The sequence below is a fragment of the Mixophyes fleayi genome, chromosome 6, assembly GCF_038048845.1.
Source record: "Mixophyes fleayi isolate aMixFle1 chromosome 6, aMixFle1.hap1, whole genome shotgun sequence".
Taxonomy (NCBI): domain Eukaryota; kingdom Metazoa; phylum Chordata; class Amphibia; order Anura; family Limnodynastidae; genus Mixophyes; species Mixophyes fleayi.
This window is the reverse complement of record NC_134407.1, coordinates 174,890,557-174,914,752: the sequence shown is the minus strand read 5'-3', so window position 1 is coordinate 174,914,752 and position 24,196 is coordinate 174,890,557. Positions and strand designations below refer to the sequence as shown.

The following is a 24,196-nucleotide window of genomic DNA, read 5'->3' as shown; positions in this document are numbered from 1 at the left end:
AGGAACAGGAGAAGGGATCGGAGACAATCAGCCTACCATTTATCACAGAATATTCAGAAACCTCCATGAAAATAAAGAAAATCATACAGAAACATTGGCACATATACTACCAGATAAACCAATAACCATCTTCAAGAAAGCACCAAATCTGAAACAAAACTTAACATCTAGTGCCCTGATAATGAAGAATTCCCAGGAAGACACCTGGCTTACGGGTACCACCAAGGTATCTACCCGTGTGTAGGATGTAGAACCACTAAAATTACCAGCATGAAACCCCTGGAAGGGTTCTATTCCTCATATACTAAGACACAATACACCTTGGAAGATCACAGTATCTGGGCAGAACAGTTAGAAAATTCAAAACTAAGGTGGCTGATCATATTAGAAATATCAAAATAGGCAAGGAGACTCACAGTTTATCCAATCATTACAGGACACATCACAACTTTGATCCCACAACCTTGAGATTTCAGGGAATACAGCACATCAAACCTCATTGGAGAGGAGGGGATCTAGGGAGGAAACTAAATCAATTAGAGACAAAATGGATATATGACCTTGAAACATTAACACCCAGAGGCCTGAATATAGACATAGAATTAGCCACTTTCCTCTAACTCTGGGCGGTTGAAAATCAGGAGAATTCCAAAACAGGCAGAATACCCCTTTACAAATCAGTATGGAGGTAGGCAACAGTAATACGTACCAAAAGACCCTGCAGGCCGTGTTACATCTAAAAACTGGTAATACATGTTTTTGACGTTGTATCATAAGAACATCAGCACATCACGTGTGTGTAATCATGTGGATATACACAGAATAGTAATTCACTATCACATTTCTGAAAGAAGGGCAACGGGATGAAGATAGTGAGGAGGCTATGCCTAGATAGGCCCTTCAGGACTATCTATATCATGTTATCTATGCCTATACTTTCACGTTTCAACAATAAGATGACAGCCAAAGTTGCACCAGTACACTCTTAGAAGTACCCTATAATAAATTATGTATTGCTATACAGAACCATGGTGAACTTCTAAGAAGCAATATAGTGATACATAACCTAAGGGATGATTCACCTGTTTACAAATAACTAGCATAAAATACATGTGTTTAACAAAAGCATGTACAGACAATGGAGTGAATTTTAGATTATCTCACATGTTTATTCTGAACAACGGCAGTAATCCAGTTCTACTGCACAGTTTGATATGTGAATAACTACGCCCACAGAGGGTATTTAGAACCAATTATTGTACTGTTGGACCACTCCCTGATGAAGTAGGGACACCAATGAAACATGTTGGATGACAGCATTTTGACCCTTACAAGCCATCACCAAACAGTGTCCCTCAACCTGGAAACGAGATACACGCTGCCACCAGCTCCTGAGAGAGAGACAGTAAGGCAGCGGGAAGCTAGCGCAGGACTTGGCATCGGGGGGAGGACACTGGAACTTGTATGCAACTGATTTTTTTTACCTGAATGTAAGTTCATTTATGGCGGAATAAAGTATTTGTATGGATCATTTTACATTGGCATTTTTCTCCTTCACATTTGTACAATGGCGAGACCACTAGCAAGATAGAGGCTATTTGAGGGAGAACAAGGAGAAGTCCCAGGTCACAACATATATAGTCCACGCAACACCTATTTATGTAAGTGCATTTGCCATTGTGCAGTTGAAACAACAGGAACGTTCTTCACTATATTTCTTTTGTTATTTTTTTATTTTAAGGATCCATGGTTTTTGGACAAGTTAACCATCGGAGGATCAGACAAGAGGAGGATAAAGCACCAATAAAGGATTACTTGAGGTAACAAACACCTGCAGAACTGTAAGACTGTATCATATGCCATATGTTGTTCACTGGTATTCTGCCACATACATAGATACGGAATAGTTCATGTCTATTGAGCCATTTGTGTAATAGAGTCCTCTCAAGCAGCGCCAGAACCGCAACCATCCTTGTATATAATATTTAAGAGGGAGGGCAACCCTCTAACTGTGGGTTCAAGGCAGCAGCTCCATCAGAATTACTAATTCCAGAGCATCCCACCTTTCTATTAATATCTCATATTCACTCCAGGCAGACTGATGTTCAAAGGAATAGTAAAGGAGGAAGGATTCTAAGTCTTGGTTAACATGTTCGGTCTGCCTATTGGTCTGTGGGTGATAACCAGGACAGAATTTAAGTTTGACACCGAGGTATTTCCAAAATTTTAAAACAAATAGTAACCCTCTGTCAGAAATAATCTCCTTAGGACAGCCATGGAGACGGAAGATGTTCTGGATAAATAGGAGAGTGAGCTGGGAGGCAGATGGTAAACCTCTGAGGATTAAGTGAGCCATCTTGGAAAAACGGTTCACAACGACCCAGATGGTGTTAAAGCCGTGGCTCTCCGGTAATTCCATAATAAAATCCATATGTATACTGACCCACAGGGAGTCCGGAATAAAAAGAGGAAGAAGTAGACCAATGGGAGATCTTCTGTGAATCTTGTGCTGAACACAAATCTTACAAGCAGAAATGTACTCCCTGAACATCAGAACCGAGAGAAGGCCACCAGTAATAACGAGACAACAAGCCAATGTTTGTTTTTTTTAACACCAGCATGACCTGCAACCTTGGAGTCGAAAGCCCATCTCAGAATTTTGGGACAAAGATGAGGTTCCACAAAGGAGCGCACAACAGGAGGAGCCTTGACCGTGAAACGAGTGAGTGCCACAATATGAGTTAACGTTAAGCTTAGGTTCAAAAGAAGAGGTGGAATCAGAATCTTCAAAGGATCTGGAAAGTGCATCAGCTCTGACATTATTTGTACCAGGAAAAAGGTTAAGTTTAGCTGGAAGTGAGAAAAGAATAAGGACCAACGGGTCTGGCGAGGGTTGAGGCGCTGACTGGTTTGTAAGTATACCAGATTTTTATGATCAGTAAAAATTGTAACAGGGTGGAGGGCTCCTTCCAACAGGTGACGCCATTCCTCTAGAGCAGTCTTAATAGCAAAAAGCTTTTTATACCATAATTACTCTCACTTGGAGAGAACTTCTTTGAAAGGAAGCCACATGGTTGGAGAGTACCAAAATAAGACTTTTGGGATAGTACAGCATCAATCCTAACAGAACGCCTAAGAAGAATGGTTTACTCTGGTTGGGTTCTATAAGAACTGGAGCAGATGGAAGGCCTTTTTTAAGGTGTTGAAGGTTGAAACTGCAGCTGGATGCCAGGTCTTGGAGTGTGCTCCAGCACAGGTAAGGGCAATAATGGGAGCAATGCTGGTGGAAAAGTTTTTGATAAATTGGCAATAATAATTTGCGAAGCCAATAAAAGGTTGATTGGCTTTTAAACCGGAGGGTTGAGGAAAAATAATAATTGCCTTCATCTTCTTTGAATCCATTTGGAACCCAGAACTAGATATCAACTAACCTAGAAAAGGTACCTGAAGCAACTCAGAGATGCTTCTCCAGCTTAGAAAAGAGGTGATTCTACTGTAGATGAGACAGAACCTCCCTGACGTGGTTCCGATGAGCAATAACTGTCCTGAGAGAAGATGAGAATGTCATCCAGATAAATAATAAAGCAATAGAGCAGGTCTCAAAAAATATCATTGATGAATTCCTAATACTGCTGGGGCGTTGCACATCCCAAAAGGCATGACTCATAAAACATACTAGTAGGTTAATTGGCTGCTATCAAAATTGACCCTAGTCACTCTCTGTCTGTGTGTGTGTGTCTGTGTGTGTATGTTAGGGAATTTAGACTGTAAGCTCCAATGGGGCAGAGACTGATGTGAGTGAGTTCTCTGTACAGCGCTGCGGAATCAGTGGCGCTATATAAATAAATGGTGATGATGATGATGATGACGAGATACTGAAAGCAGTTTTCCAGTCGCCCCCCCGCTTGCCAGATGCAAATCAAGTTGTATGCTCCCCTAAAGTCAAATTCGGAGAAGATCTGGGCACCCCAAATTCTATCAAATAGTCTAGATATCGGAGGAAGAGGATAGCAATTCTTGATGGTAATTGCATTGATGGTAATTGCATTGAGTTGACGGTAGTCAATGCAAGATCTTAAGGTACCATACTTCTTATTGACAAACAAGAATCCAGCGCCGGCTGGAGAGGAATACTTATGAATACACCCCCGTTGGAGGTTCTCTGAGATATAATTCGACATAGCCTTGGTTTCAGGTAGAGATAAAGGATATACTCTACCTCTGGGAATCATTTTGCCCGAAATAAGATCGATGGGACAATCCCAAGGGCGATGCTGTGGTACTACCTCTGAAGCAGATTCACAGATTCAACTGTCTAGGAGGGAGTATTTACTGGTCTCTTTGAACAAGCTGATAGAAGGTGACCAGCCTCTCCACAATACAGACAGAGGTGGTTCTTGATTCGTTGCTCCCTCTTGGTGAAAGATGTGAATGACCCAGATGCATAAGTTCCTCAGGAAGAGAGGGAGGAGAGACATTAGGAGACTGGAAACTTGGAGCTAGCTGAGGAGCAAAACAGTGAGAGTGATCCCTCCCTTGAGTATGCTCCATGTGAAAGATGTCTACCTTGACACAAAGAGAGATCAAGTCATCCATATTAGCTGGCAAGTCCCTTGAGGCTAGGTCATCTTTAATGCAATCTGACAGCCCCTGCCAGAAGGTGGCAATCAAAGCTTCATCATTCCACTTCAATTCTGAAGTGAGGGTGCAAAACTGAACTACAGGCTGACCAGCAGAGATAGAGCCCTGGCCCAGGGCCAACAGACTGGTGGTGGCTGAGGGCATTCTCCAAAAACTTTTTTGAAAGCCTCAATGAAAGAAATGGAGTTAGAAGGGTGTTGTTGTGTTCTCACAGGGGAGATGCCCATGCCCGGGCCTGCCCGGAGAGAAGGGAGATGATGTATGCAACATTAGCTCGTTCAGTGGAGAAATTCTCAGGATCAAGCTGATTCAAAAATCTGCAGCATTTCTTCAGATTGCCATCGTACTTGTCAGGAGTGTAAATATGAAGACTCCTGGAAACTGAAGTACCAAGAGGAGCTGCTGGACCCGGAGTAGGTGGTGAGGAAGCTGAAGCCGCCTGTGAGGGAATTGACCACTGAATGGAAGCTGTGTCTGATTATTTCCTTTCCACTTGACACGCTGGGCTAAATGCAATAACAGGACATGGGCGGAGGGTTCATCTTGTGCATTCATGGTCCCAGAGTATACTTTCAAAATGAGTAAGTAATGGAGGATATGTGCCAGTATTAGCACTACTGTATAGAGAGGCGTATAGAGAGGCGTGGAGTGTAATGCACACATGGTTTTCACCAGATACCCCCGCAATGGAGTATGAACTTGGGCGCAAGGGATGCGCATGCAGCGGTTCTCCAAGACGGTCACTGGTGAGATAGGTATGAACAGAGGGTAGTCAGGCTGGCCAGGGTCTAAACCAGTGAGACAAAGTGGTACCAAATCAGAAGGCAAAATAGTCAGGGAAGCCAAGATAATGCCAGGGCAGTTGTCACAAAACTTACATGCTCACAGGGCAGCCAAGAGGAATTCAGGGCCACGGTACAACAACTACATGGGGCCCCCTTATAGTTGGGTGTGTTTCCCGCAACCATCACTGCCATTAAATAATTCATAGGCACATTTAATAGAGACCTCATTCTCCCCAAACTCACCCCCACATTCAGTAGCCCCAAAACCACCCCATCTTAAATTTAGTCCCCACTATTGTGCCTCTCTCCCCACCCTTTTTCCTCATACTGTGCCTCTCCCCCCCTTTTTCCTCATACTGTGCCTCTCCCCCCCTTTTTCCTCATACTGTGCCTCTCTCCCCCTTTTCCTCAAACTGTGCCTCCCCCCCTTTTCCTCATACTATGCCCTCCCATTTTCCTCATTGTGTGCCTCTCCCACCCCCTTTTCCTCATACCGTGCCTCTCTCCCCCCTTTTTTCTCATGCTTTACCTCTCCCCCTTTTACTTCATGCTTTGCCTCTCCCCCCTTTTTTCTCATGCTGTGCATCCCCCCTTTTTTTCTCATGCTGTGCACCCCCCCTTTTTCTCATGCTGTGCCTCTCCCCCCTTTTTTCTCATGCTGTGCTTCTCCCCCCTTTTTTCCTCATACTGTGCCTCTCCCCCTTTTTTCTCATGCTGTGCCTCTATCCCCACCCTTTTCCCTCATACTGTGCCTCTCCCCCCTTCCTCATACTGTGCCTCTCCCCCCCCTTTTCCCTCATACTGTGCCTCTCCCCGCCCCTTCCTCATACTGTGCCTCTCTCCCCTTTTTTCTCATGCTGTGCCTCTCTCCTCCCTTTTTTCTCATGCTGTGCCTCTCTCCCCCTTATTCCTCATACCGTGTCTCTCTCCCCCCCTTTTTCCTCATACTGAACCTCCCCCCTTTTTCTCATACTGAGCCTCTCTCCCCAACCTTTTTCCTCATACTGTGCCTCTCTTTTCCCCCTTTCCCTCATACTGTGCCTCTCTCTCCCCCCCTCTTTACTGTGCTTTTTTGCTCTTCTCCCTTTTTTGACTTACCTGTCTATTAGCTTCTTTCTTCTCTCCTCTTCTGTCTTCTCTCTTCTTGCTTCTGTCTTGGTCCTCTCTGCGCAGCTCATTACTGAATGTTGGGCGTGACTTGATGACGTCACGCCCGACATTTAGTGTAAACAGAGCAGAGAGGAAGGAGGAGGGACGCCGGCGCCACGTTCACATGAGTATATGTATTTTTTTTTAAATTATTTATTTATTTTTTACTACCCTGCTTCCCCCACCAACAAAATGGCCGAGCCCCGAACCCGTTCGCAAACGCAAACCCCCCTACTCCCCCCCCCCAAAAAAAAGCTGCAACAGAAAAAAAGGCAAACAAAAAAAAAACTGTGGGCAGTGAGGGCCTGGGCCAGCCCCCCTGGCATGCCCGGGCCTGGGTAATTAGTACCCACTCCCCCCCCCTCTCGGCGGCCCCGCCTGCTCAACACTCCTGTGCTGCTGATTTCCTCTGTGTAGAGGTCAGTACTTCCTGATTTGGGCGGTCACATGAGGTGGCATATTCAAACCTGCAGAGTATGTAAATCTCACTCTGATATTGCACCTGTGTCAGAGCAACAGGTATTCATACCAGACTGAAACCCTGTTATGCTGTATTGCTGCTGACTTTGGCTTCCCTTGTGATTCCTTGTGTACCCGTCCTTACTTGTTTTGACCACTCTCTTGGATACTGATTTTGTACTGCACTATTGCTTGTACCAGATTCTGGCCTGTTATTAGACTTCCCTTCTGTATACTGATTTTGTACCTTGCTACCGCAAATGTACCAGTCCTCGGCTAGCTGATCTGCTTTCGCATTTCCCTTTCTCTCCTCTGTGTTATGCTTTTTGGCTGATCAGAGGACAGTGACCTGCATGTTCCTGGCCGCAAAAGTCCATCCTGCCTTGCAGCAGTTCTTGGCGAAGACCGGGGAATCTGTTAGACTCTGCACCTTTTGTTACAGGAGTGATACGATGCCAAATCTTGATCAAAAGAGAGGTCTAGGAACAAGCCAAATCAAAACCAGGAACACAATGTAGCAGATAGCTGGGAACAGGTACGTTGGATTCAGGTGTGAGCCTAATACTCTGGCACCCTAATAGTGCCAGAGACAGGTTTGGGAACACCTCATTGGAGCAGGAGGAAATTGGAGGGGACCCCTGATATGAGAAAACTGGCCGTCAGTGATCTCACTGACCGCCAACGTTGCAGGGGAGCGTCCCTGTTGCTTAGCAACAGGGAAATCCTGGTGTGCAAGCACACAGAAGAAGTTACATCCCATTGCTAGGCAACGGGGCGCTTGCAGCCAGAAGAGGCAGCAGCGGAACTGCGGGGACGGCACCTGACGCCAATCCTGCATCAGGCCCTATGTGTTATAGTTTATTTAATACAGTCATTTCTGTGAGGTCAGTACAAGCTGACTGTTTACTTGATTGTACTGTTGTGTGGTTTTTGGGCAAGCAATGGAGCAAGATTAATGGAGGTGGAGATGGGACACAGAGATAGTATCATGTGTTGAGCACAGACTGGTGTAATGGCAATTAATGCAGGATGGTATAATGCAGTGATTGCCATCTAGTGATTCAGGATACATTTGTGTGCTACAATACCAATTTGGATGTGTCACAAGAATTATATGTAACCTCGGAATCTCTTAAAATAAGTTCTACATGCAGTAGAGGTTATATATTAACCATATTCTTTATTTACATTAAGAAAATTAGTTGTTATTTGTTGTTTTTAAACTCAGAAGTCCAGTTTTATTTGTTATAATATTTAAGTACATATTTGTGTCACTAGATACATACATCACAATATCCCTCATGTGGAACATTGTGCAGTTGCATTGGTTCCTTCGCTTGGTGACCCCTGAAGTCATTGCACGGGGCACACATGTAGAATTTACATTCATTATCACCATAGATGTACGACCAGAAGAGGGTCCAAATGTTATCTTTGTTATTCATCCTTTGTGGGAGTAGTATGTATGGTATTCTCAGTATGGTGATCAAGGGCTGGTGATCAGCTTTGACAATGACATGGTGGCCATAGATGAAGGTATGGAACTTCTCTAATTGTGTATAGCGGGTTTCCATGTTGGAAAGGGAGGGAAAGCCACAGGTTTTTTGAGCTGAATGCAGACTGTGCAATGTTGCAATGCATCAGCTGACAGCACCATAGTGTTTCATGTTGAAGTATTATAGAACAGAAAGGCTCGTGAGTGTGTCCTTGAGCTTGGTGAATGTTGCACACTGCTACTTCTTCCACCACCATTCCACATCCTGGTGTAGAAGTTGTCTCAGTAGTGTGATGGTTTCACTGTAGTGAGGGATGAATTTGGTCAAGTATTTTGACATCCCCAGGAAGCGTATACTTGCCAACTGTCCCTGAATGTCAGGGAGACTCCCTGAAATAGGGGTGATCTCCCTCACTCCCTAAAGAGTCTGGCATTCTCTCTGATGCTGAGCCAGTACAAGACGTGGTTGGCTTTGCCATTTGTGGCATGATGACACAGTTCAGAAATTGTGTCCTATGTCCATGTATTGATGCCTATGGAGGTGGCCTTTTTCATGGAGGCCAAGATTTAATCAAAGACTGACAGGTAAGACAACATGACTTCAGTAATGGAGACAAAAATGTAAAAGACACTTCAGTCTCTAGAGATTCATTAGTTGCTTTTCTTTAATGCATAGTTGCCTACTGTCACAGTCGTCTGAATTTCTTGATCCGATTCGGGACCCTTGGGACTAGCTGGAGCATGAGTGAAACAGAACTTAGCAGCCTGGATGATCTTCTTGCTCATTGTAGAATATAGCAGGGGAATGAGCAGTCTAGAAATGTTGACAGGAACAGTGCACTAGAAATGCAGACCGGAACAGTGCACTTTGTAATTCTGACAGGAACACTGCACTTGTAATGCAGTCAGGAACACTGCACTTGTAATGCAATCAGGAACACTGCACTTGCAATGCAGACAGGAACACTGCACTTGTAATGCAGTCAGGAACACTGAAGCCAAGAACTATCCTCTGGAGAGAAGTGTGTTGTTCTGGCAATGAACAGATCACAGCAGCAGGTTTAAATAGGATGTCCCAAACAACTATTGGCTGATCAGTTCATGTGATCACAGCTTCTGAATCTGGTTGGTTTGGAATGATCACCTGACTGCATCCAAGATGGCCGCGCCCATGCAGCAGGACAAACAGTATGTGTTTGTTTACAAATGAAGGTGTGGAGAACGGGAATGCTGCAGATGACCAGAAGGGACCCAGGTAGCCGTGATATGACAGCGGCGGATGAGGTAAGTGCGGCTAAGATCCCGATTTGTGACAGTACCCCCTCCCTTACGAGTGGCCACTGGACACTTAGATTGGGGCTTAGTTGGAAACTTGCGGTGAAATTTTTTGATGAGAGATGGAGCGTGAACATCAGAAGCTTTGATCCAGGCCCTCTCTTCTGGACCATAGCCTTTCCAGTCGACTAGATATTGTAAGGTTTTATGTCGAAACCGAGAGTCCAAGATCTCTTTAATTTCATATTCGTCACCATGTTCAGTCTGCACTTCAGGAGAAACCAGTTTGGGTGTATAAAACCGATTTAGCACCAGTGGTTTTAAGAGAGAGATATGGAAGGTGTTGGGTACCCTTAGGTAAGATGGTAGATGTAATTTGTAGGACACTGGATTGATGACTCGGGAGATGTTAAACGGTCCAATAAAGCGAGGAGCGAATTTCATAGATGGAACTCTGAGGCGTAGATTGCGAGTAGACAGCCAGACTCTGTCTCCGGGTTTGAAGCTTGGAATGGCTCGTCGCTTTTTGTCGGCCTGAATTTTGTAGCGTTGGGACGCTTTAAGTAGAGATTCCCGTACCTGGCGCCAGTGGCCTGAAAAATTCTTTAGGAAAACTTCAGAGGCAGGTACTGAGGCTGTAGGAAGTGGAGTAAACAAGGGTACCCTGGGGTGTAGGCCATAGACCGTATGAAATGGAGTGGAAGCAGAGGATTCGTGATAATGATTATTATGAGCAAATTCTGCCCAAGGAAGCAGATCTACCCAGTCGTCTTGAGAAGAGGATATGTTCAAACGGAGAAATGTTTCTAGGTCTTGATTAACTCTTTCCGTTTGCCCGTTGGATTGGGGATGATAGGCCGAAGAGAAGTTTAGTTTGATCTGTAGTGCTTGGCACAAGGATCTCCAGAATTTCGCCACAAACTGAACTCCTCTATCTGAGACGATTTCTTCAGGACACCCATGCAAACGGAAGATCTCCTTTATAAATTGCTGAGCCAGGATAGGTGCTGATGGGAGTCCACGGAGAGGAACAAAATGCGCCATTTTAGAGAATCGGTCAACGATGACCCAGATGGTATTGAAATTATTAGAATTGGGCAATTCGGAAACAAAGTCCATAGAAATATGGGTCCAGGGTTTGGTGGGAATAGGCAGAGGCAAAAGTTGGCCAGCTGAAGATTGTCTTGAACTTTTATGTTGGGCACAGCTGCCACATGCGGAAACAAATTGCTGAACATCCTGATGAAGCGTAGGCCACCAGTAGCTTCTCAATATGAAAGATTGAGTTTTGCGGATGCCAGCATGACCGGCAAATCTGGAACAATGTGCCCATTGGAGCAATTTTTTACGCAGATTCTCAGGAACAAAAGTTTTCCCCTGGGGAGGTGTATTGTCGGGTCTACTGACTGCGATGCTGAGTGGGCTGATAATAGGCCGTGGATCCACAATGATGGAATCTTCTTCTTTTACCATAGAACGTGACAGAGCATCGGCCTTGCGATTTTTGGAACCGGGACGGAAGGTGACATGGATATCAAATCGAGAAAAGAATAGTGCCCATCGGGCCTGACGTGGATTCATGCACTGTGCAGTTTTAAGGTAGAGCAGATTCTTGTGATCCGTGTATATTGTGACAGGATAACGAGCTCCCTCAAGTAAATGTCTCCACTCTTCAAGCGCCAATTTGATGGCAAGCAGCTCTTTGTCCCCTATGGCATAATTTCGTTCAGCTGGTAAAAATTTTCGGGAGAAGAACCCGCAGGGATGCCATTGCTCATCAGCTGGTTTTTGGGAGAGAACTGCCCCTACTCCGACAGATGAGGCATCAACTTCCAAGTAGAATGGACAGGTTAAATCTGGTTGCCTGAGTATGGGAGCAGAAATAAATGCTTGTTTCAGAAGTTGAAAAGCAGATTGGGCTTCTTCAGACCACTTGGCAGGATTAGCTCCTTTTTTGGTGAGGGCGGTGAGTGGTGCTACTACAGTAGAGTAGCCACGAATAAATTTTCGATAGTAGTTAGCAAATCCCAGAAATCGCTGTACTGCCTTTAGTGTAGATGGTTGAGGCCAGTTAAGAATAGCTTGCACCTTCTCTGGGTCCATACGGAGACCGGTGCCCGAGATGATATACCCCAAGAATGGAATGGATTCAACTTCGAAGGTGCATTTTTCAAGCTTGCAATACAGTTTATTCCTTCTGAGACGGCTGAGGACCTCTTTAACATGTCTGCGATGGGACTGGGTATCAGAGGAGAAAACGAGGATATCGTCCAAATATACCACAATAGTATGGTACAGTAAGTCCCGAAAGATTTCGTTTATGAAATTCTGAAAAACCGCTGGGGCATTGCTCAGACCGAATGGCATGACAAGATATTCGTAGTGCCCATCCCTGGTGTTAAAGGCGGTTTTCCATTCATCGCCACGCCTGATACGGATCAAATTGTAAGCCCCGCGGAGATCCAACTTCGTAAATATTTGCGCACCTTTGACTCTGTCAAATAACTCTGTGATGAGGGGCAGAGGATACCGGTTCTTGATGGTAATGTCGTTGAGACCTCGGTAATCGATGCAGGGACGTAATCCACCATCTTTTTTTTTTACAAAAAAGAACCCGGCTCCTGCCGGTGAAGAGGATGGGCGAATAAAGCCCCTTTCCAAGTTCTCTTTTACATATTCAGACATAGATTTTGTCTCAGGGATAGAAAGAGGGTAGACTCTGCCACGCGGTGGGGTTTTACCCGGAACAAGATCAATGGGACAGTCCCAATCCCGATGAGGTGGTAGAGTTTCAGCGGCCTGCTTACTGAAAACATCTGTCAACTCTTGGTAGGCAGAAGGAACTGGCAAAACTTCCTTATCAGAGGTGGAGCAATGTGGAAGAACACGTTGTAAACAGGACCCGAAACAAGTTGGAGCCCACGCCAGGATTTGTGGAGTCGACCAGTCAATATGGGGGTTATGCGTTTGAAGCCATGGAAACCCGAGAACCACAGGGCTAGTGGCTTCTGGGATGACCAAAAAGGTAAGAGACTCGGAATGCAGAACTCCTATTTGGAGCGTCACTGGAGAAGTCTGATGCGTAATGGTACCCCCTGGAATACGGCTACCGTCAACCGCAGAGAGAAAGATGGTCACTGGAATTTTCTCTAGTGGAATGGCTAGTTCAGCAGCTAATCTGGCAGACATGAAATTCCCAGCTGCTCCAGAATCCAGCAGGGCTGAAATGTATTGGGAGCCTTGAGCGTGTTTCAGAGTGACTGGGATAATACAGTCCTTGCCTTGTGGGGAGCGAAGAGCCACTCCTAGGCTCACTTCCTCATCGTCAGCTAGGAGGTTGTGTTTACCCTGCTTACGAGGACAATGATGTAACAGATGTCCGGAACTGGCACAGTATAAGCAAAGTTTCTCTCTAACTCGCCGTTCTCGCTCGGTGGGTAAAAGACGTGCTTTGCCTAATTGCATGGGTCCTTCAGGGAAAGGAGACGGTACACGGACCCGTTGAATAGGGTGGAACTTGGGGTGTTTCAGCTTCCTCTTTTCTAGAGCTCTCTCTCTGAACCGAAGATCAACCCGATTGCAGGTGGTAATCAATTGGTCTAGCGTTGTAGGTAAGTCCCGAGACGCTAATACATCCTTAATGTGGTCAGACAGGCCCTGCCAGAAAACCGCAACAAGAGCATCGTTATTCCAAGATAGTTCAGAGGAAAGTGTTTGAAATTGAACGGCATATTGGCCCACAGACTGCTGCCCTTGCCGAAGGCGCAGAATATCTAAAGCGGCTGACGTTGTTCTTCCAGGCTCGTCGAATATTCTGCGGAAGGTAGACAGGAAGCTATCAATATCAAATAAAATTGGGTCAGATTTTTCCCAGAGCGGTGATGCCCATGCCAGAGCTTGCCCTGATAGTAGCGAAACAATATAAGCAGTTTTGGTACGTGCAGTGGGGAAATTTCCGGGTTGTAATTCAAAGTGTATACTACACTGGTTGAGAAACCCGCGGCAATTCTTCGGATCGCCATTGTATTTAGCTGGCGTGGGAAGATGGAGTCTGGATGAAGTAGGTAGTGAAGCAGGTATTACTGGCTCAGGCGGAGTATGGGATGGTTGACTGCGGAATAACTGCAAGGTATCCATACGTGTAGAAACATCCTGCAGCAAATTCAAAATTTGCCCCTGGTTAGTTTCTTGTCTCTCAATGCGTTCAGCTAATATTTGGACAGAGTCCTCCCTCGGGGTATGTTCCCCTAGCGGATCCATTAGGCCAGAACAAACTGTCACGGTCGTCTGAATTTCTTGATCCGATTCGGGACCCTTGGGACTAGCTGGAGCATGAGTGAAACAGAACTTAGCAGCCTGGATGATCTTCTTGCTCATTGTAGAATATAGCAGGGGAATGAGCAGTCTAGAAATGTTGACAGGAACAGTGCACTAGAAATGCAGACCGGAACAGTGCACTTTGTAATTCTGACAGGAACACTGCACTTGTAATGCAGTCAGGAACACTGCACTTGTAATGCAATCAGGAACACTGCACTTGCAATGCAGACAGGAACACTGCACTTGTAATGCAGTCAGGAACACTGAAGCCAAGAACTATCCTCTGGAGAGAAGTGTGTTGTTCTGGCAATGAACAGATCACAGCAGCAGGTTTAAATAGGATGTCCCAAACAACTATTGGCTGATCAGTTCATGTGATCACAGCTTCTGAATCTGGTTGGTTTGGAATGATCACCTGACTGCATCCAAGATGGCCGCGCCCATGCAGCAGGACAAACAGTATGTGTTTGTTTACAAATGAAGGTGTGGAGAACGGGAATGCTGCAGATGACCAGAAGGGACACAGGTAGCCGTGATATGACAGCGGCGGATGAGGTAAGTGCGGCTAAGATCCCGATTTGTGACACCTACTCTTCCGGAATGTCCGGGAGACTCTGCATTTCTAGGAGACCTCCAGGGCTCACGGGAGAGCAGGGCAACCTCCCAGTTCTCGCCCCCGCAATAGAGAAGTGGGGGGGCTTATTGACTGAAATATTGCGTCGTCTTTGCCAAAATTATGCGATTTGTCAAGACCCGCCCCCGCCCGCCCACCTCCTCCGGGATCTCCCTGAAGCCAACGAGGCAACGTAAGCAAGTATAAGAAAATGTTGAAGCTGAGTTTGTCCTTCGGATGGGGCATTTGCTGAAAAGCAGCTATTTTTTCCGGGTTTGACACTTTAGTCGTGCTCTTGCATAGTGTCACTTCCTCCTAACCCCAGTAGCTCATATATTTACAGGGACGAAGTCTTACAGCGCTGGCAGTCCTCTGAGGGCAGTGCCCCTCTGTAACATGTCCATGCCCCCTACCCAGCTGCTGGGGACAGACATGTTAGGAGGTATGGATTTGTGTGAGGGGCACAAGCTGGTATAAGACTCTATCTAGAGCACAGACAAATACTGCATGTTGATCGCTGCATGGTATAACATGCTCAGCATTTTTTGCAATATAGCTTACGATTTCGAGCAATTATATACTGATCGTTTTCAGAATGCTTCTATGCTGCTGTGCAATGTATAAGTAGATGTACCTGTAACATTTTACATTGATTGCAAATTTTTACCAAAATATTTGCTGGCTCCTAAGCAATTACATTCCACATTTATCACATTTAAAATGTGTAACACCACAAAGCAACAAAGCCTTAAAATGAAGGCTTTAATGTATGTTTCCATTGTTATATTTTTAGTTCTACTTCAAAGAGCATGGTGGCAGCACAAGTGCATATATCATTGTAGTTTACATACATCACAGTATATTGTGAGTCTATTTCCTCTATACACTACGGAATGTTATCCACAAGCAACATGCTCAGCATTTCAGATCACCATGTGGGTGGATAGTATGTAATCAATCATATGATACAGAAAAACTGTCGCACCCAAACTACCACTACTTTATTTTACTTAAGTGTCGTTAAAGTTGCACTACCACCTAGTAAACAAGGCATTTGCTGGAAAAAGGGGGGATTTGCACTAGAACCATTTACTAGACATATTGCAGGTTTCAAAAGGGAATTAAAATACATTAGTACATGTCGTATTAAACCTAATTGAATAATGATATGTATTTTATCTGCATCTGTTGATTCTCCTTTTTAACATGTCACAATTAGTGGAGACAGCGAGAGACAGCGAGAGAGCTGCCGCGCATGCGTAGCAGCTCTGTTTAGGCAACACTGTACTATACAGCAGCCGCGGCATTGTCAAAGAAGCGTCCGCGGCGGTGCTGTATACAATATAATAGGGCACTTTTTTAGCGGAGGGGAGGGGTTTCTGGAGACCCAGAAACCCCCCATGCGTGCGCCACTGGGCTGGATGTAACGAAGTGTGAGACATGCTTCACCTCTATATTTTGAGGGCTTTTCTAACTTTAGTTCTGTGAATGTTGATTAGACTATTACTCTGGGTACAGGTTAGACTAGTTCTTTAAATGTTTTAATACTCTGGGCAGAAGTTGATGATTACAGGGTGATCTGTCCCTGTGTATGTTTTAATACTCTGGCTACAGGGAGTTTTAGCACAGTGAACATTCTAATCAGGAGTGGATTAATCCATCGCAGGGGCTCAAAGCAAAATTGTGTTTGATTTATTTATAGTAGGTGTAATGGCAGAAATATTGCTGTTACAGGGAGTGTGGCAGCTGCGGGGTGCCGTCACCTCCAGGCTCCGTAGCAACCACACTCCCTGCAACGGCGGTAGTTTTCATACTCTGGCTACAGGCTGATCTGGCACAGTGAATATTCTAATGCTTGGATTGGCCACAGGTTGATCTAACAAAGTGAATGTTCTAATATTTGGCCATTGGTTAGTCTAGCACGATGAATACTTCATAATTTTATTGCCAACAAGTTTCTTTAGTGCATGGGGTTCCAATATCACTGATTTGCCTATAGGTTGGTCTTTCCCTGTAAAGACTCAAATTCTCAGGGCTACATGTTGGTTTAATAATTCTCTGATTGGCTGGGACTTATAGTTTCGCAACAACTGGATAGCTACAGGGCCTAGAACTGAAAATGGTTTGGTCTATTCTAAATGTTTGATTTTGTTTTCTCACTCACTCCTACACATTCCACATATTATTCATAACTAAAGTACTTCCTCAAACATGTTTTGTATTATTTGTAACTTTTATTTTTATTATTATTATTTTTATTATGTTGATGCAATAAAATAGTTCAAGTGTATGCGATATATAAGGTGTTATATCAGTATTATTTAAGTGGGTACAGTGGAGGAGAAGGGATGAGCTCTAGTTGGGGAGTAACTGCTGGTTGATGAGAAGTTGCTGTCCAGATGGGGAATTTTATAAGTCTTCCTGGAAGCTCTGTTTGTTCATTATGTGAATGGCAGATTTGTCCACAGGCCCCATGTTTTTCCGCAAGGTACAGAAAACTCTTTCAGGATGCATGTATTTTATTCAAAACTATATTCGTACCCTACACAAATAATTGCTGTTTGTGTGGGAGACTCTGGATTCTTCCAGGAGCTTGCCGTCTGACAGCTGCGTTCAGGATGTGTTGTATTAGTTTGTTCATGTGTTTGAGGCTATTAATACAGGTGATTTGGTGAATGAGCTTCCTAATATTGGACAAGAATTTCTTTTTGTAAACTTTTAAAGTGCAAAATTAGCAAGGATGTAGCCCAACTCAACATATTACATGTGCCACCCCATTGATACAATGAATACCAAAAAAACATTATGTACATTATGGCGCAACCTCAAAATAGAAACATGGTATAACTCCTAAAAATACAACAGTAATAAGGTAGGAATGAAATAAAATCATATACACAAAAATGTATGTTTAAATTGTCCAAAAATGAATGTCAAGTCCAGGATGGTGACATGCAAGTGTATGATAGCAAAATAGCCATGCATTGAAAATGTCATCTGCTTGATAGTATTCCTGTTAGGGACCTCTCTTATACTTGCTCTCTGTCTCCTCCACATCTTCAGAAAAGTACAGAGGGGGGGAGAGAGACTAGCATGATACCTTCTAAATTCTTTTTGTATCCTAAACATTCTTTATTAAACTCACCTTTTAATTATCTCTTTTGGATGTTTTATCCATTCGATTTAAACAGCATATAATTTGAGGTCTGTTTGGGTTCCTACTAGAAAGCCATTAATAGATGTTTTATCCAATTTGTTTTAAAGGTGAGCTTGACAAAGAACTGTAGAAGCACCATGTTTGCCTGCAGTTTTTTATAAGCAGAAAATACTATTGTAAACCTTTTTTGGGGAGCTATGTATGCAGTTTTATAGGTCATAGTGAGTATATGTTTGGAAGGCTATGGGTAAGCAAGGGAAATTCTTAATTTGTGGGCTCTGCTGCTAATCCGTTTCCCCTGCTGGAGGGTAGTGGTTATTGACTTCTGGGGCAAGAAGAGGAGAAGGGAAAGTAAAAGATTTGAGTGTGTTTGTGCTTCCAGCAATTAGCTGCTATATATTGGCAAAGCATGCTGGGACTTGTAGTTCCACAACTCCTGGAGTGTCACAGGTTAGCCAACACTGTATTAGATGTTGGTTACTACTTTTCCCAATACATCCAATTCATTTTCATGCCTTGTTGCTAAGCATATGAACAATTTAATTAAATTTATTTATTTTTTACTTAGTCCTGCACAGCCATGATTTTGTCCCAACAGCAGGGATAGCTGGGAGGTATGTCTTCTCTTGTGCTGCTATGAAATGCAGGAAAGCACGAAGCGTGAGCCGCATACAGTAAACAATGAGTGCACGCGGTATGACAAGGGAGAATGGCCCAGACTGAAGGAGGGCTAGTGTTTGTTAAATGCAAGTCACGTCCCCTGAATGGCCTGGCTATGTCATCTCTACATGTAAACATTTAGAAACACCCCCTCTACAAATCCAGTGTTTACCTAGGATAGTTCCTGTATCTTTGTCCTATATATATTGGTATATCTTCTGCTGCTGGATTCACTATGTTGAATCTTGGCTATGTTTCCTGGACCTTGCTGTTGGATCTCTGCCTGCCCATCGATTCTCTGCCTGTTTGACCTAGTGCGCCTCTCCTGAAGTCTGAGCCGGTTTGCCAGTTGACTCTCCTCTTGTGGGTGCTGTTTGTCTTGTTTTGTCTATGTGTTGCTCCATAGCTGTGAGTTTCCCTGACTCTACCTCACTCACAACTGTTAACAACTATATACTACTGGGATCAAGTCCTGCGGGTATCCGAGTACCAGTGAACAGTGTGGTTCTGGTTATGGGGTGGTGGCCCTTTTGTGAATCAAGACTCCATAGGAGTAGTAAGAAATAACTGACAAATCAACTCAGTGCAAAGGTTACACTGATATCTGATTGTAAAAGCTTACATTGTAAAGCATTACAATAATTTAGGCTTGCACACATTCATTGAAAAACTACTTTAGTTAAAAGCACAGACTTGTACCTTGTCCTCGCTTTATCAGAGCGTTAGAAATGTGTTTATTAAAATCGTTTGAATGTCCCTGCAGTTTAGTGTCCTATATACGCTCCCATAGAACTTCATTGTATTTTACCGAGTGTGATTACTTCTGCATGCTGAACATGTGTAAACCATTTTATAGGACAAGCTGCAAGCCATATTATGGCATCTTCCTGCTGTCTGATCCCTTGGGGTTAGTGGTTTACTAATAAAATGTATTTGGGGGGATATATTCTTGAAATGTTAATTTCGTCTATATTAACTCACGTATTTTGACCGCTTGTCAAAGGTGAACATCTACTCTAATTACCCCTTTCCACTAACTAAGCTCTGTCAGCTGCAAATGCAACATAAGTTTGTTCCAGACTCTCCAGAAGATGATGATTTTAGATTTACCTTATTTTCTTCAGATAGCTTTTAGTGGTGCTCCATGATTTATTTATTTTGGAAAAAAAAATGGATACAAGTGGGCAAGTAACAAACAATGACCAATTTAGACTTCTGTAATCCGGTATAAAGAAAAAATAACAACTTTTTATAATAAAGGCATATATAAATGTGAGGGAAATTTGTATCAGACAAGACATCAACTTAACAAACATGGAAGTAGAAAACAAGGCTTGTGGGTGGGTAGAGGTCATTGGGGAGGGGGGGAGTTGTTCAGTGGCTGTCACTGGTAAGGGGTAGAGGGGCAAAACTCCAAAGTGGGGCCTATGGAGTTGAGATGTAGGTTGTCCTCTATGGTAAATGGGTGCCATGAAGGTCAGGATGCAGAGGGATGGGGAGGGAGATGCCGTGTTCTCCCCAGCACCTATTTCCCAGGTGCTCCACCCGGCAGTTTTTACTTGCCAACCGGCTCTTGCAGCCCAACAGAGTCCTGTTCCATTGGAATAGACCATTGTTTCTCCTAGTATAACAGGCACTATGTGAGCACTACAGCCAGCAGTGTGTGTTGACCACTGACCACCAGTCTGACCAGTCCTGGCAGGTGTGGGTATTAACCTCCAACATTTTCATTATTATTGCAGAGTATTACAACTGCCCCCACCCGGCTGCTACTTTATGCCACCAGGCTGGCAAAATTTTATGGGGAGAACACTGAGATGGAAGCTTATGAATTCATGGGTCTTTGCGTGGGTTTGCTTTATAGAACAAGCTTAGGAGCCCACTCCTGGTGGAATTTATACTCTTTATCATGTAGATGATGCATGGTTTTTGTTTTGTTTTTTTCTATACAGGATATGAACCATATGGAGGACTTTAATGCTTGGTGTGGCTCTCTCTGCTTCCAGGTCCAGGTCTAGGTCTTAGCGATTAGATATTTGACCACCACCAAAATGTGAGAGGCTCATTTTGCTGGACATTCATCCGCGTTTTGTAGGTGTAGCTAAGGGAGAAGGGCCAAGGGTGTTTGCAGACCCGGCATGGGCGGAGCAAGGAGAGGAGGTCCCTGACCATGTCCTAGAAGGTGGAGTTCTTATATGAATGTGCCTGGATGGCCATAATCCTGTCAACAACCGGAAGAGGAACAGCTAAACAATAGCTAGCTTATCAAGTCTGTAGTAAATTTTGTATTGCATTTTCTTTGAGAGTGAAGATTGAACAAGTGGTTCCATTTTCTCTAAATGTCACCATGTAGTCCTCCTTGGAGGTTGGAGGGACAAGATCCCTCTCCCAATCTCTCTTGTTTCTATATCTGGAGCCCATCGTAGAGTCCAGTATGATTCCAGTAAGAGAGAAGATCATTCCTGTTCTCCGGGACGAAGAGATACAGGGGTATATTTACCAAATTGTGGGTTTGAATAAGTGGAGATGTTGCCTATAGCAACCAGTCAGATTCTAGCTGTCATTTTGTAGAATGTAGTAAATAAATGATAACTAGAATCTTATTGGTTGCTACAGGCAACATCTCCCAAGGGGGTCAGGTCATTAGAGATCTTTACTGCAGGGAGTTTGCCTATTTAGTGTCTGAGATGCAAATATTCAAAGAATTTGGGCTGGAGGTTTGGGTATTTATTCTGTAGGTCTTCAAGGGAGAGTGGTATTCCCCTATCCAGGAGGTTGTAAATAAACTGAATTCTTGCCGGTTTAGGTGTGCGATAGGTCTGGAGACGAGTTTTATTGGAATTATTCTGTTGTGTTTGAGGTGTCTGATGTGATTGGATTCCATATCCAGCCAGGTAACAGTGGTGCATAGGAGGCCACGGTTTGGCTTAGATGGGCAGCCCAATAGTATCTAATTAGGTCTGGGAATCCTCTGCTCCATTTGGTGGGTTACTTAAGAAGCGCTAGTCTGATTCTAGGGATCTTATTGTTCCAGATGGAGTTTGCAAGATGGTTTTTGAAAGGACCTTAATTTGGATAGGGGGCTCTGATTGGGAGAGTGTGAAAGTAATACTGGATTTTTGGGAATATATTGGGGAGGTGTGCTTTAATTTTGGAAGAGAGGGCCATGTAATTCTCCAGGTATAGGGAGCATATGATACAGTTCACACAAGAGAACAACTCTCTGGCCCCCTGGCTTACATTGCTGTGTGACTGGATCACATAGCCTACTAAGCACTTTTTACCTTTGCAATCTGCCTGGACCAATATACAATATGTAGCACTTAACCTCATGCTTTTTATATAACTTTTATAAAAGAACTTTACATACATTTTTATTGAAGGTGTTTGGAATTGTACAATAAACAATTATACTTTGAGAGGTATCAATCAGTATCAAATCTAACATACATACATGTACATGTAAACAGTTATACTATTATAGGGGCAACAAGAGAATCGTAGTCATTTTTTCCTCAACACGAGAGGCAACAGTCCGAGTTCGTGGACATAGGAAGTCCCGTCAGAACTCCTGAGATGGACTCGTTTTAGTAAAACCATAGTTGTGTCAAAGAATAGGTTATCGTCATAGGAGAGGACATATGAGGAGCTTCATTGTCCTCGACTCAAAGCGATATTGGTAGAGAAATGGGAGGTCTGAGATGCGGAGAGAACATAAGGCGAAGCTAGAGTTTAGCCTACTCCTAAATAGAAATTAGAGGGTCTTAAAGGAACATTCTGGTTTCGTACCAATCTCGGAGCTGTATTTGCAGAGAGGTTGGCAGTATGTTAATGTAACTCTCCCAAGTTTCAAAGAATTTACGGGTTAATGTGCCCTTCTGTAATGACGTCTCCGACCAGTCCTTTTCGTAGGAGAAAGAACATTTTTTCCTGGAAAATGTCTAACATAGGAGGAGAGTTCTGTATCCACATATGGAGAATGGTTTTCATCGCTGCGGCATAGATTTTAACCTCATGTTTTAAACTCCTATAGATTGTAAGTTTGCAAGCAGGGCCCTCTTACATCTGTGTCTGTATTATCCAGGATTGTTTTATTAATGTGATTGTTCCCAATTGTAAAGCGCTACAGAATATGCCTCTGCTATATAAATATGCTGATGATGATTATGAAAGGTGTTAATTATGTTGTAGTCGGTCAGATAATTTCTTTCCTCATTCAACTGGTATTGGCCACCAATGATTGGAAGTGGAAGTGTTATCTAGGGTGTAACACATCGGCACAGTGGTTAGCATTGCTGCCTATGAGTGCAGGGGTAATGAGTTTTATTCTGACCAGAGACCTAACTGTGTGGAGTTTGTATCTTCTCCCCATGTTTTTCTTGGTGTGCTATTGGTTCTCCAGTTTCCTTCCACCGTCCACAAACATACTACTAGGTTAATTGGCTGCTAACTTGAAAGGACCCTTGTGTGTGTTAGGGAATTTAGACTGAAAGCTCCAATGGAGCAGGGACTGATGTGAGTGATAACTTTTCTCTGTACAGCGCTGCGGAATATGGTGGCGCTATATAAATAAATGATAGTAATAATAATAGGCAGGTATGACAAAGAAAAAACATCAGAGTTCATAAAGGGCCTTTTGTGTCTTAGGTGATGCCGGTAGGTATTTGTGTATTCTCCACTGTCTAGCGGGCTGTGATAGGACCAAAAGATAGAAAGAATAGTGGAGGTAGTGATTTGTTGTTGCTCCCAACAGGTCTATTCTTGTGTACCTATTTTGTGCAGTGGAAATTAATGTATAGTCACATTCTGGCATGATCTTGATAGATCCCAGTCTGACAGAGACTTTGAAATGCAGCCTTCTTTATAGATATCGAGGAAAGATGGGATATAGGATTGGGATGATCTGACCAGTCTGGGGTGTACAGTGATATTACAGCAGGGGTTGGCAAACCCCGGCACGCGTGCCAGACGTGGACCACTTCTGTCTGGCACTCCGGGCTCCTCAGCTGTCAAACTAAAGAAGCCGAAGATGCCTGAAACGGAGCTGATGTGCATGTGCAGCAGCTCTGTTTCCACCATCTTCAGCTGCTTTACAGAGGCAGCAGCACAGGTTGTGGTGAAGAGGACGTGTGGAAGCGCTGACTCCAAGGGTAAGTATCACGCACATGATGGTTTGGGGGTACAACTGTGTGGCATACTTTGAATTGGGGGCACAAATATGTGGCATACTTTGAATTGGGGGCACAAATATGTGGCATACTTTGAATTGGGGGCACAGCTATGTGACATAACATGGATTGGGGTCACTTATGGGTGGCATAAAATTAATTGGGAGTATTACTGTGGCATAATATGAACTGGGGGCACTATTGTATGGCATAAAATGAACGTTTATTTGTTGGCCCCATTATTATTAATATTATAATGATATACCGTGTACAGAACAACAGCTTCACACCATGATCTTCCCACCTCCAAACTTCACTGTTGGAAGGGTATTTTTGGGGTGATGTACAGTGACATTTTTTCCCAAACATGGTGTGTATTTTGGTATCCAAAGAGTTCAATTTTGCTCTCATCTGACCCAGAGCCGTAACTAGGGTGGTGCGGGCGGTGCCGTCGCACAGGGCGCAAGCCTAAGG

The 24,196-nt window shown here is 43.9% G+C and overlaps 1 protein-coding gene across 1 annotated transcript in view; it reads left to right on the top strand.

Annotated features, from left to right (window-relative positions):
* The first annotated feature begins 1,796 nt into the window (after nt 1-1,796).
* The window catches only part of MAP3K14 (mitogen-activated protein kinase kinase kinase 14), a 61,468-nt gene continuing 39,068 nt past the window's right edge, over nt 1,797-24,196 (top strand). The window contains exon 1 of the mRNA XM_075177355.1: nt 1,797-1,820. The gene's annotated coding sequence lies outside the window, so the exon portion shown is untranslated. The remainder of the gene's footprint in view (nt 1,821-24,196) is intronic.